Consider the following 13,957-nt stretch of genomic DNA (forward strand, 5'->3'; position numbering starts at 1 on the left):
AAAGGGATAGTCGCTCTCACATGTACCTGCTGATGGAGATCAAGGAGAACAACCCGGAGGACTACCGCAACTACCTGCGCATGGATGATGACACTTTCCAGGAGTTGCTGAGTATGGTGACCCTTCACATCCGGAGGCAGGACACAAGGCTGTGGAGGGCAGCCCCTGCTGAAGAGAGGCTGGTGGCTAACCTGAGGTACCTGGCTACAGGACGGTCACTGGAAGACCTGAAGACGGTCATCTCCCCTCAGTCCTTGGGAGTCATCATCCCGGAGACCTGCAAGGCTATAGTTAAGGTGCTGCAGTACCAGTATTGCAAGGTAAGAAAAAAACACTACACATTTGTTTCTTGTGAAGGAAAAATGTTTTTTTTTTTTAAACTCTTTATATAACTGTATTGTCAGCCAATATGGCTGCATTAACAACACAGTGCCAACAACACTGCACAGTAGTAAATACATTTTATTGTGTTTTTTTTAATATATAAATTTAAAATTTTGCATATGAAATGTAGATAACAACATTATCACCAAATTGTATCACTCCCAAAAGCTAGGCTGCTGTATGCTATATGGTGGGTCAGATGCCAGATTGAACAGGCCAATACACACATGACACAAGTACACATTGTGGCCCTGGCTTCCATCAATCTATACTTGCGCCATATGTGTAGTGACCTTGTACAATCAGCATCATCACCACCGTATAGCATACAGTACCTATTGGGAGTGATACAATTTGGTGATCATACAGGCAACAATAATAAAAAAAAAAAATACTTTACGTTTTCTAATAATGGGGCAAATCATCCTCTGCCTCCAGCAGAGCAGTATGAATTGTTGATGGGGTACTGGGTGGAGGAGTAGCCTCCAACTGGGCTGGGGGGGCCTCACAGAGACCATTTGTCAGGTGAGTACAGAAGTGGGTCTACTATGTATGTTGACCCATGCAAATTTGAATTTAGAGACCTTATTAAGAGCTCATACACCAGCCTCTGGAGATCCTTCTTTGTTTGGTCATTCATTGTACGCATGTTGCTATTTATATGTGCCGTGAAGTCATCTATGTCATCTGGCTGTTTTTTCAGGATTCGTTCCGCTTGTTGAAGGAATATGTCCTCCTGCTCTGTGTATTGCTGCTGCTGCATTTTACCCTGCCTTTTTCCTTTGGGGAGGTGCGGAAGATGATGGGGGGGGTTGAATGGTTGGTCGGCTGTCTACCTGATCAGGCTGATGTCCGCAGTTGAGGACATATCAGGCTCTTGGGTGGGAGTCTATATAGGAAAAAAATGTAGAAAAAAATATTATATGTCATTTTTTTACTATTTTTATAGTTTCCAAACACTGTGGATGAGTGGAAGAGCGTTGCTGAAGACTTTAAACAATGTTGGAGTTTCCCTCTGGAGATCCTTCTTTGTTTGGTCATTCATTGTACGCATATTGCTATTTATATGTGCCGTGAAGTCATCTATGTCATCTGGCTGTTTTTTCAGGATTCGTTCCGCTTGTTGAAGGAATATGTCCTCCTGCTCTGTGTATTGCTGCTGCTGCATTTTACCCTGCCTTTTCTTTTTCCTTTGGGGAGGTGCGGAAGATGATGGGGGGGGGGGTTGAATGGTTGGTCGGCTGTCTACCTGATCAGGCTGATGTCCGCAGTTGAGGACATATCAGGCTCTTGGGTGGGAGTCTATATAGGAAAAAAATGTAGAAAAAAATATTATATGTCATTTTTTTACTATTTTTATAGTTTCCAAACACTGTGGATGAGTGGAAGAGCGTTGCTGAAGACTTTAAACAATGTTGGAGTTTCCCTAACTGTGGAGGAGCCATAGATGGAAAACATATACGCATCAACCCACCTGCCAACACCAGATCATATTACTACCACTATAAAGGCTTCTTCAGGATCATTCTCATGGCAGTGGCGAATGCCAACTATGAATTTTTGTTTGTGGATGTTGGCAAGAATGGCCTTGCTTCAGATGGTGGGTCCTTCAAACAGACGGCATTCTACCAGAGACTCACCAACAAAACTCTCAACTTGCCGACACTGGACGAGACAAAGCACGGCCTAAATTACGTTTTCGTTTGCACAAAGGGGCCTGATCAGAGAGAAGAGGATCTACAACTACCGGTCACAGCTAGACCAGAAGATGCAGGACATCTGGAGGAGATTGCCCAGTTTACATTACTGTCTGCACCTACAATCCCAACAACATCAACCGCACGTGCCAAAGAAGTGAGGGAGGAGTATATGGCCTATTTCAACGGAACAGGTACGGTGCCATGGCAGGAGGACTGTCTGTGAGATAACTGACTATAGTGGACATTTGGGATTGATCTAAAATGTATTGTTTAAAAAAAAGCTTTTGGTTTATGAACTGTGTCTCTACTTACCAAAACTCAGATGGTCCACTCGCTTCTGCCGCCTCTTCTCCCTCTCGCTCGGCCATCAGGACACCGTATGCAAGTTCTGGATTTTCTGACGGACTGTTTTCAGGGTAGCATCCAAAACAAACTTTCTGATGTACTCCAACAACACCTCCAACACTGCCAATTTTTGGGACTTATTATGGTATTGTCAACAGCTTATCCGCCATAGACATTCTTTGGACTGCAGGATCTCAATGAATCCTGTGACAAATTCTCGCTCGCTATCCATATATATTTTTAGGAAGGAGAAAAATATGGACATATAAAGTTTTAGCAATAATTGTAAATAGTTTTGTGATTATTAATGTTGATTTTTTTAATTTTTAGGTACATTTTTAAGTATTTATTCATGTTATGTTGTTTTAATGTTTTTTTTTCTTACAGGATTTTAATATGTTTGTTATGGTATTTAATTTTTTTTTTATTACATGATTTGAATATGTTAGTTATGGTATTTTAATGTTTTTTCTAGATTTTAATATGTTTGTTTATGGATGGTGTTGTCATATATATGTTTATGTTGCTGTAATATATTTGTTTATGTTGTTGTAATATATATGTTTATGTTGATGTAACATATTTGTTTATAGTGTTTTAATAAGTTTGTGGTGTTTTCATATTTTCTTGGTATTTATTAGGTGGGCCATGACATTGGTGGGTAGGAGAGTGGCACACATTGGTGTGCATAGGAGTATAATGCATGACCCAGCCACCACCCACCTCATATAGGCGGGCGGTGGCTGGGTCATGCATTTATAGGTGAGTGGCTGACATTGGTGGGTAGGTGGGTGGTGCACATTAGTGAGCATGGCAGTAAAATGCATGACCCAGTCACCGCCCACCTCATGTAGGTGGGCGGTGGCTGGGTCATGCATTTATCGGTAGGTGGCTGACATTGGTGGGTAGGTGGGTGGTGAACATTGGTGGGCATGGGAGTATAATGTATGACCCAGTCACCGCCCGCCTCATATATGCGGGCGGTGGCTGGGTCATGCATTTATAGGTGGGTGGCTGACAGTGGGTAGGTGGGTGGTGCACATTGGTGGGCATGGGAGTATACTGCATGACCCAGCTACCACCCGCCTCATATATGCAGGTGGTGGCTGGGTCATGCATTTATAGGTGGGTGGCTGACATTGGTGGGTAGGTGGGTGGCTCACATTTGTGAGCAGTGGTGGTGCATCAATGCAGCAGCAATATACTTACCAAACAAATAATGTCCAGACTTGGGTGTGCAGGCTCAATCGCATCCTTCCTTCTCATAGAAATCACAATGCTGCACAAGATGGCTATTGGGCGTGTACAGGGTCCTGTCAGTCAAAATACGCAACATACTATGAATCGTGCGATAGATCACAAGTAAAAAGTATTCACAATCGGCACCGCATTGTGTCCCAGATTGGAAAATCTGCCCTACAGCACGGTAGATCTGAGAATGCGATGTACGACGAGCATGTACGCGCATCGGCATCATGATCATGAGTGGAAACTCATAATTTGGCCATATTTTACACGATTTGTTGTCACACTTCCTCGAAATCGGGCAAATTGTGTAAAAAATCGCCAAATGTGTAGGCACCTTAATACTAATTTTTATTTATCACTTGTAAAAGTGATACTTTTTTCTGTTTATCCCTCACCACCTTTATAATACTTTGGGATTTTTTTTTTATTACTAACCGATTTCACTAACCACTCATTTTCTAATGACAAACAAAGTGTTTTCAAAATCCAGTCCTTAGGGCATCCTAGCAGTGCATGTTTCCAGGTCTCCTCACACCTAATCCATCTTGGTTCACCAGCCTTTCCCTTCATAAATGGAAGAAATCTTTCATGCCATGGTGGATAAAATAATGTTTTTGAAAGTAGACAATTATATTTTTTGTAGCTGACAAATTGATATATGCATTATTCAAGTTTTTAAACTTGGAGTCATTTCATCTGTTCCGTAGAGATCTGTTAATGTCTACAGTGAACGTATGCTCATATATTTCTTCACTTCAGATCTCACTGTTCATATAATCTTTAGGGTATTGAGGGATGAAGCATGTCCTTACTTTTGATGAGAGTCATATCTACCATCTTAAACACAAGTTATAAAAACATGTTTTATGACTGCAAAATAATTAGAACCCTAGTGCAATAGAAGGAATGTTGTATGGCAAATGATAGATATTGGTTGACACATTAAAATTCTCAGTCTGAAACTTTTATTTTATTTTTTTGCTACTACTTTTTTTCTTCAAAACTGTACTCTGAGTGTTCAATCACTCATGGTAGACAGATTATTTTTATGACTATTACATGAAATTGTGAAGAAAGGACAAGGCAGAGAAAAGTGATGGAATCTGACATGAATCTATGGCTTAGAATTTTTACAACTAATAGTGTAAGTCTTGCAAAGTACTGCAGAATTACTAATGAGATATTAATCATCAATAGATATGACTGATATTATTACCAGCTTTACTAAGATAAGACACTGCCAATCTGACTATGAACTCACAGTAAAAATCTTCTGCAGCACCTCTATATTACAATAGAAATGTATAATCTGGAATACATATGTGAGACTGGATTCCAACTGTCAAAAGACCAACAGCGGCATCCCGATGCTCAGAATCCCGACAAGTATCCTAACCCACCTCCTTTCACCCCCTATCCCTCCCTTCCTGCATCTTAACCCACCCCCCGCCCGCAGCCTAACCCTAACTCTCCCCCTTAATGCTTAAACCTAACCCTCCCCCCTTGGTGCTTAGACCTAACCCTCCCATAGTGCCTAATCCTAACCCCCCCGCAGTGGTGCCTAAACCTAACCCCAGCAAAGGAAAACAAACCAAGCACCACAGAAGCACTAATAGGTTAACAAGTGTCTAAATGTGAAAGCTGCTGCTCACCACCTGAGAGTATCGCCACCACTCTCAAATTATAGGAATAGGTGGAAAAAGCGGTGCGTACACAAGAGGACACGCACAATAGCTAGAAAAATATATATAAATATTTAATTAGTACAATAAAATAGTCACCTTAATGTTTTAGATATTATACATCTGTATTATGGTTATTAGGAGATATATTGTTGCACTTTAGTATCATTCATGGTCATCTATTCTGCCTGCTACATATTGCATGATCGCAGACATTTTGTGGGTATTTCCTACTATGTTCACTTATTATTGCTAGTGTGTCAGGTGATTATGTGCAGATTATGTTGTTGCTACTTATACACTGTTTTATTTCCAAGTTGGTGATTATTTTATTGTACTTATTAAATATTTATTTATATTTGTAGCTATTGTGTGTTTCCTTTTGTATATGCAGCACTTTTTCCTAAACCTAACCCCCCCTGCCTGCAGCCTAACCCTCACCCCCAAAGCCTAACCCTACCCCCCCTGGTGGTGTCTACTTGCGTTTGGGATGCCAGCTGTTGGGATTCCAGCTTCGGTATCTCAAGTGATGTCGGGATTCTGGCACGTGTCTTCTGGCTGCAGATCGGGATTCTGGCACCAGGATTTCGACTGCCAGCATCTTAACTGCATCCTGTTTAATCTATGGGGATGAGAAAACTTGAACAGTTAATGGCATTTTATTAGGATGGGTTCTGCACAAGTATGTACAAAACAAATGCAGACTTCATATCTTCCAACAGGACTGATGTTACACGATACTCAATGTTTTGTTTTAACATGTATCTTCATGTTGCAGTAATGTACTAAACTACTTACTTGAATGTCAGAAATATTTTAGAGTCAGTTGAATCGGTTAATTGCATATTTAATTGCATTTGAAAACCAGGCATTTTGGCCCCCATTTACTAACGAGGTTTATCACCAAAATGAGTCGTAAATTTCATTGTGTATGATAAATGGTGCTCCAGCCAATCAGCTCCCAACTGTCATTTTTCTAACAGTTGACAGTTGGGAGCTGATTGGCTGGAGCACCGTTTATCATACACGTTTTGGTGATAAAACTCGTTAGGAAATGAGGCCCTATATTACTAACAAAAGGTGTTTGTTGCTAACACAAATCTGTGCTGAGGGAAAAACATATCCTGTGCTTTACTTATGGCAATAAAGATACAGTGTTGGTAAATAGTGAGATTAAAACCATCAATATTAGCAGTAAATCTTAAAGAGGCAGTGAAGATTGAATTGTAGCATAGCAAAAGTAGCAACAAAAAAGATATGTTTTTAACCAAATAAACCAGCGCTCCATAGTGGGGCTAGTGCTATACACAAGTAACCAACAAATAAAAAAATACACTTGTAAATTAGGGCCCTAAGAATACTGGGCCAGATTAAGGGCCATATGGGCCTGGGGCTGAAAATGATCAAGGACCTATTGTGGGCGGTTGGAAATGTGTGACCAGTGGGTGTGGCCAATGATATATGAGCATGTAGACCCTCTACACTATAAATGCATAATTACAAGGAAATGGCACTGCCACCATTTTACCAGAGATTTCTGTATGTGTAGTAGAGAAATCACTAGGAACATGGTGCAGCAATCATCGTGAGCTCCTGTAGGTCTATGATACTAGTACCTGGCTTCTGTAGAAAACAGGGGTTGAGAAGTTTATTTTCACAGCAATGTTAGTTTGTTTGCTGCAGTGATGGTGATAAAGCCATAAGCATTTACTTGTTCCACAAATGGCCATGTACTAACTAAAGATTCTAATGTTGGATTTGATGTAGTATTTTCCTTATCATAAACTGACAGAATATCTTGTACAAGAATGATGTTATATCCATCCAATATCATAGCAGACTACATTAGAATATATGGAATAGTGCACAGAGGACCTGATTCAGACCCGCTTAGAGCTCGCAAGCGGGTCGATGGTGCCCATGTGCGCATAAGCACGACGGAGGTGGCTCCGCCGTGCGCATGCACGAGACCCGAATAACGACAGCCAAGCCGTCGTTATGGGTCTCGTACCAAAGGGGACATGCTGTCGATGGTGATTGACAGCACGCCCCCTTTGGTGGGCCTGCCGGGGGCGTGGCTGCCCAGACGGAGGCGTTCCCATGGGAACACCTACTGTCTGGGGCCGGCCCCACTGACATCACTAGTGATGTCAGTGGGAGTGCTTTTGGCTCTGATAGAGCCAAAAGCACTCCTGGGCTTACGGCAGCGAGACCCTACCACGGTCTCGTCGAAAGCCCGATGGTCGCGATGGTCTTGACCATCGCAGCCATCATTTTGGCCGCTCACTAGAGCTGTGGGTGGTCACCCACAGCTATGCGAGCAGCCGGGAGGCCGCTCCAAAATGAAGGAGGGACGGCCCTGATTCAGAGCGAGCGCTCTGTCAGAGCGTCCGGCTCTGAATCAGGGCCAGAAGCTACTCTGAAGAAAGAAAAGAAAGGCAAATTAATTTACATGTCTTTTGGTTAAGATCAAGACAGCTAAGTAACATCAGTCATTACTACTGTAGGTATGAAACATTGGTAATAAAGCTGAACATTTTACATTTTGCAATACAGTAGTACTACAATGAAAAGTCTCCAATCATTATATGTGTTATTGGTCAAACAATTTCTCATATTACTATGTCATAAAAAGGACAAAACTAAAAGTATGCCAATCAGGACAACTACATGAGAAAAAAGGAGAAAGTACATGTGTACTTAGCATAATATGCCACCATGATATTATGGAACAAGATATAGAGGGCCTTTTAATGGGGTAATGGGCATTGCTTGAAAACCAAATATATAATTTTGCATCAATAATTGTGAATTTCATGATGCTATAGTATGTATCCAGATACCTTTATACCTTGACAAAGATTTGTTGGAATCGAAACGTGTTGGTGGAGGGGGCACAGTCTACATTGGATGACCTAAAAAACACACAAAATGAGGCGCTGCACAAAAAGGTCATATAATTAATATGAATTGGTTTGGAAAAATAAATAAATAAATATAAATATGTCAAATATACAAATATAATTAAAGGTGACTAGCAGGGCTGCTGCTACCAATGAGGAGCTGACCCTCAATACAACCAAAGAAATGTACAATACTGCAGTTGGAGTGCAGTAACACTACAAAAGTCACAAATGTATATTAATTGAAAATGTAATGGATTACCAGACAAACTAAAAAATACAAAATAAATAGATAAAAATAAATGAAAAACAACATACAAAGTTGCAAACACATTGGTATGTAGTGATAAATAAGTAAAACATAATCTTAGTAGAGTCAGTGGGGAAATATCTGAGTATACAATTATCACAACCATTAGTAAGACACAGTATAAATTGAAAACAAAAACTGTTCAAAATAAACTTGATGCAATAATATCACCAATGTTAGTGGCACACCCTCATTGAAAGTCACCTATTGCTGATAGGGAATATAAGCAAAAGTATATAGCTAAGTTTGGCCAAACTTTGTAGCTTGTTATTTGTATCAGCAAATAGTCATTCCAGAGGATTGTTAATTAGAGTATCCAAACAACAAGGATAAGGTGTTCTCGGTCATTGTATGTCTTTAGAAACTGTTAGTTAAAAGAGGCCCTGCGGACCATCGGAAAGAATTGCTTGTAGAGATTGTAAATATACCTTTCCACTGGTAAAATCACAGCAACAGGTATTAGACCTTATTCATATCCGAAAGGCAATACAAACATTTGTTGAAATTGTAATGGGCAGACCTCCGTCAGTACAGTATAAAGTCAATTTAACAGACCCATTGTTGTAAAAACGGCTTTTACCATCTACAACTGTGATACTCACTGCACCTGCAAGTGTTCGCCCACCGTGGTTTGTTGTATTGTACGGGTCAGATCAACCAGCGTGTTGGTGGACAGCTGTGGCTGTCTAGTCATCCAACATGATGTCACCGGAAAGTGGAAGTGCACCAAGGATCAGGTTCAGCTATATGGCTGCGGCCAGTGTAGCGGTAATAAAGAGTCTGGCGCTGGAAGTTTGCAAGCACAGGCGGGCTTGTACTAGCAGCAGTGAGGGTATCAGTATAGCAGAAGTTCCTCTGATGTCACAATGAATGTGTTGCTGACGCGTTTCTTGGCAATGAGCCGTTTCTTGAAGAGCCATTTATTTATTTATTTTTTAGTTTGTCTGGTAATCCATAAAATTTTTAATTAATATACATTTGTGACTTTTGTAGTGTTACTGCGCTCCATCTGCAGTATTGTATATTACATGGTGTGCAGACTCTGTGTGGACTTTATTCTCTCTGCAGTGCAGTAGACTCTGTGAAACTGTGCCGGGGTCTACTGCACATGCAGAAGTCCCTGGCATCAGCGCTATTTCTCTACTGCGCAAGCACAAATCTCTAGTCTGGTAATTGGTACTGCTGCTTCAACATTGACGTGTGACACCAGAGAGGTACAGAAGTGTCCTCATACATCTAGCCTCCTTGGGTGTTAAACAGCCCTTCTAGTCGCACCATTCCCTGGTGTGACTCTGTAACGCAGAGTGTCTTTTCATGCTACTTTTTACTTTGAAATGCATCTTACCCGTACAGCGATGCAAATACTTAGCACAAGCAGCTTCAACTGATTAAAATGATATGCAGCATGCCTATATTCTGTGGGCAACTGCAACTGTATCTGCATGCAAAACGCTATGTTACAGTGTCACAGCCACTGACACTGTAACATAGCATTTCGCATACAGAAGCACCCGCATTCTCAAACAGAATATAGGCATGCCACATAGCATTCTAATCAGTAGAAGCTGCTTGTGTGTCTGTCACTGGGTGAATAAAATGCATTTGAAGGTACTAATTCACACGAAAAGGAGCTTGGCACTACCGAGTCATATGGCTCACATGTATTATGTGTAACACGACTTGTAGCGCATGGAAAATAGATGTATGTGGACACATCTGTACATATTAAACATGGGTGCAGGGTGTGTGGTATTGGCCCCCTGGATCCAGGGGTCCATGTTCGCCACACGCCCTGCACCCATTATAGATACACCAATGATGGACATCTATCTTGTGAAGCACTTGTCCAAAATACAGACAGCCTGGGATGTCACTAATTGCTATTTCCTTTCTAAAATACCTTAGTCTCAACTGCATGGATACTACTAATACTGTATAATATACATACTGTAGAAATATGTCTCTCTGGTTTCAGTGATTTTTTGTGCTGTTTGACTTTGTAGTCATAAAAGTTCTTCTATGACAGGACCAGCTTCCATACAAATAATTAAATATGCCATGCAAAGGATGTTTTATCATCAATGGGCTTAGCAATAAATAACTACTGTACAATTCACTGTAGTTACAATAAGTGAGCAGTAAGAAGAGATGTATATGGTTTAAATGTCAACACTAAAGATTCTATGGGGCTGACTAAATTGTGCTTAATGTACCACTGAACATCGCCATAATGCTTGACTGTACACATATTTGCCCCTTACGGACCCTGACACGTAAATCTACTTACATCTTCTGAAGTTATTCTGCTCTTTATTCTGATATTGTTTCTTAGATGTTTTGTTTGCTGTGTTAAGACATACTGACACTAGTTATTATAATAGTTGTCAAAGCTACTAACATTTTAGAATGACTCATTACCCAAATATGATGCACTGGTAATATCTATGAAGGCTGAACTATATACTAGTTCACTGTTAAGAGTAAATTTGCCAAGCATCAAGTTTGTGTTTTCCTGTGATTTTTCATTGGATTTGCAAATCGACGGTTTACTAAAGCCAAATCTGACTTTAGATGGCAAAAGACCATTGGACTAACTATCGATAGAACCTGCTAAAAAGCCACATAACCTACTGTATGTAAAAAAAGACTACCAAATGAGCAGTGAGTTTGTATGTAAAAACAAATTTTATTCATCCAAGCTTCATCATGATACCTATAAAAAGGAACAGAAGCACCTGCAGCAATATGGCTGTAGGAAAGATTGCAGCATCAGGATTTTCAGTGCTCATCTGAGATGCACAGCACTACTAGAGCTAACTGAAAGGACTCAGAAGACAATCAGCAGAAGAACATCAGCTTTCTCAGGTACTGCAGAGCCTACACAGGCCTAGGTTCTTCCATGGGTGGCTGTAGCTCAATGCAGTGTCTGATGGTGAGGTCATACAGATGTTCTGCCTTAACCCTACCAACTTAATGAATCTGTATAACCTTGTCAAGGATCATCTTGAGCAAGACACTGAGCAGTGATGTGCCATATCAGGCCTGCACAAGTTGCTGGCTGTTCTGCATTCCTTGCTACTGGATCCTTGTAGTCATTGTCCTCTAGACTGGTGTGCACATCCCAGGCAACATTCACCTGCAATCTCACCAAGGTCATGGTAGCCCTGAAAACTATCTTCTACACTTGTATCTGCTGCCCCAGCTAGGAGTCACAGTGGCAAGAGCAGCTTTCTATAGTCTTACTGGGATGCCTAGAAGCTATGGACTGCAAACACATTAGACTGAGACCACCTAAGAATAGGGTAGATATTTACATCAATAGGCACCACAGATATTCTATTAATGTTCAGGCAGTGTGTGATGCAAAACAAAAACATTTTGTTGCTGGCTATCCTGGCTCATGTCATGATGCTTTTAACCTCACGATCCAAAATTATCATCCATCCATGATAAGTTTGAGGCAGAACAAATGCCAGATTGATGGCTACTGGGTATGTATACATTTTACTTAACCTTCATTCACATTCTAAACACATATGTATGTTCATTTTATTTACCAATTCTCTTTCATAAAAGGAGATTCTGGATATGGCTTCTGACTCTGTTGTTACTTCTGCTGACTCCTGCTGAGCATAATTATAATGAGGCACAGAAATCCACTAGATCAGTAATAGAACACACTTTAGGGCTATTAAAAACTAAGGCCCTGATTCAGAGGCGCTCACAAAAAGCGAGCACTCGCTCTGAATCAGGGCGGGTGCTGGTGTTTTTAGTTGCGGCCTCTTGGCCGCCTGCATAGCTGTGGGTTATCACGCACACCTTATGCGAGCGGCCAGGTGATGGTCGTGACCATCGCCACCATCGGGCTTGCGACAAGACCCTTGCGGTAGGGTCTCGTTGCCCCAAGCCCCAGTGGACTTCCTGATCTAATAGAGCAGGAAGTCCACCTGCTGACATCACGAGTGATGTCAGTAGGGCCGCCCACAAACAGCAGGCTCTCCTGCAGGAACACCTCCATTTGACCAGCCACCCCCCCACCCCGCCTTCCAAACGGGGCGAGCTGTCGATCAACATCGACTCGCACGTGCGTACTGGCACACCATCGATCCGCTTGCGAGCACTATGCGCTTGCGAGCGGGTCCGAACCTGGCCCTACTGTAAGTTCAGCTGTATTGACAAATCTGGCAGTGTATTGTTAAATAGTCTGGCTAAAGTGTCCAATATTATGTTCTGCTGCTGTCTATTGCATCATCTGGCATTAAATCAACCTCCCCAGATTATGAAATACACAGTGACGCAGGTAGGGATCTTGTTATCAACAAGCAATTCCCAGATGACAGAAAGTGGAAAGCAGGTAAGGCAGTCAACAATTTTTTCACCTGTAAGTATAATTCACACCATGATGGATTTTGAAGTAAAATATATTTGGCAATATTTTTTAAGCAATAATACCTTTTATGAAGTCTCTGCGGCTGAATAGCCGCCAGTTCATATCCCTATGCCGGCAGCCTGAAGGGAGAAGATCCTGACTGGGCAGGTAAGAACCCCATCCCTAACCCTCTCTCCCCTAACCCTAACCCTCCCTTAGTGATGCCTAACCTAACCACCCCCCTTAGTGCCTAACCCTAGCCTCCCCCCAGGGGTGCCTAACCCTAACCCCCCCTTACTTCACCTAACCCTCCTGGGGGGTTGCATAACCCTAACCTCCCCCTGGGGTTGCCTAACCCTCCTCCCTAAGGGTGCCCTTCCCTAACCTCCCCCCCAAATCATAACCCTAACCCTGCTACAGTTCCTAAACCTAACCCTCCCCCCCGCAGCTAACACGAAGGGCACCCTGGATTTACCTAGGTCGGGCTGGCGTCCTTCGGCGTTCCGTCGTCGGGATTAAGATAGGCGTTGGCAGGGCCGGAATGACCATCAGGCACTTCTGGCAAACGCCAGAAGGGCCAATGACCACAAGGGAGGGTTTGACAGAGCGCATGCGTGCCCGGCAGAACTACCTCCCGGGTGGCGCCATGCTCTGAAACCGCAGCCACGTCATTGCATAATGACGTTATGACGCAGGCGCGTCATGACGTTATGACGTGGCCGGCGGTCAAGCTCCACCAAGGCAGCATCCACCCCCGGGCAGGTGAATCATAGTAGTCAGACATCCTGTCAATGTGCAGAGCTGCCTACAGTGCCTAGCAGCTTCGGCAGCTACTATGTGCGGCCACGTCAGGGCAGGATTATAGGCAGGGTGGTCATCCTGGGTCCCCCTTGCTGGCTCCCACATCCCGGCAGTCCTGGCAGCATCACCCTATTATAAAATAATGCTGTGAGTAGGGGGCGTGACCTTATGCCGCAAAGTGCCCGCCCCTTTAAGAAAGCTGGTACCTAAGTACT

General features: G+C 42.4%; 1 protein-coding gene across 1 annotated transcript in view; it reads left to right on the forward strand.

Annotated features, from left to right (window-relative positions):
• FUT9 (fucosyltransferase 9) overlaps window positions 1–13,957 on the forward strand; it is a 188,160-nt gene that overhangs the window by 55,726 nt on the left and 118,477 nt on the right. The gene's annotated exons all lie outside the window — the stretch shown is intronic.

This window comes from Taudactylus pleione, unplaced genomic scaffold, assembly GCF_031769625.1.
Source record: "Taudactylus pleione unplaced genomic scaffold, aTauple2 ptg000015l, whole genome shotgun sequence".
In the NCBI taxonomy this organism is placed as follows: Eukaryota; Metazoa; Chordata; class Amphibia; order Anura; family Myobatrachidae; genus Taudactylus; species Taudactylus pleione.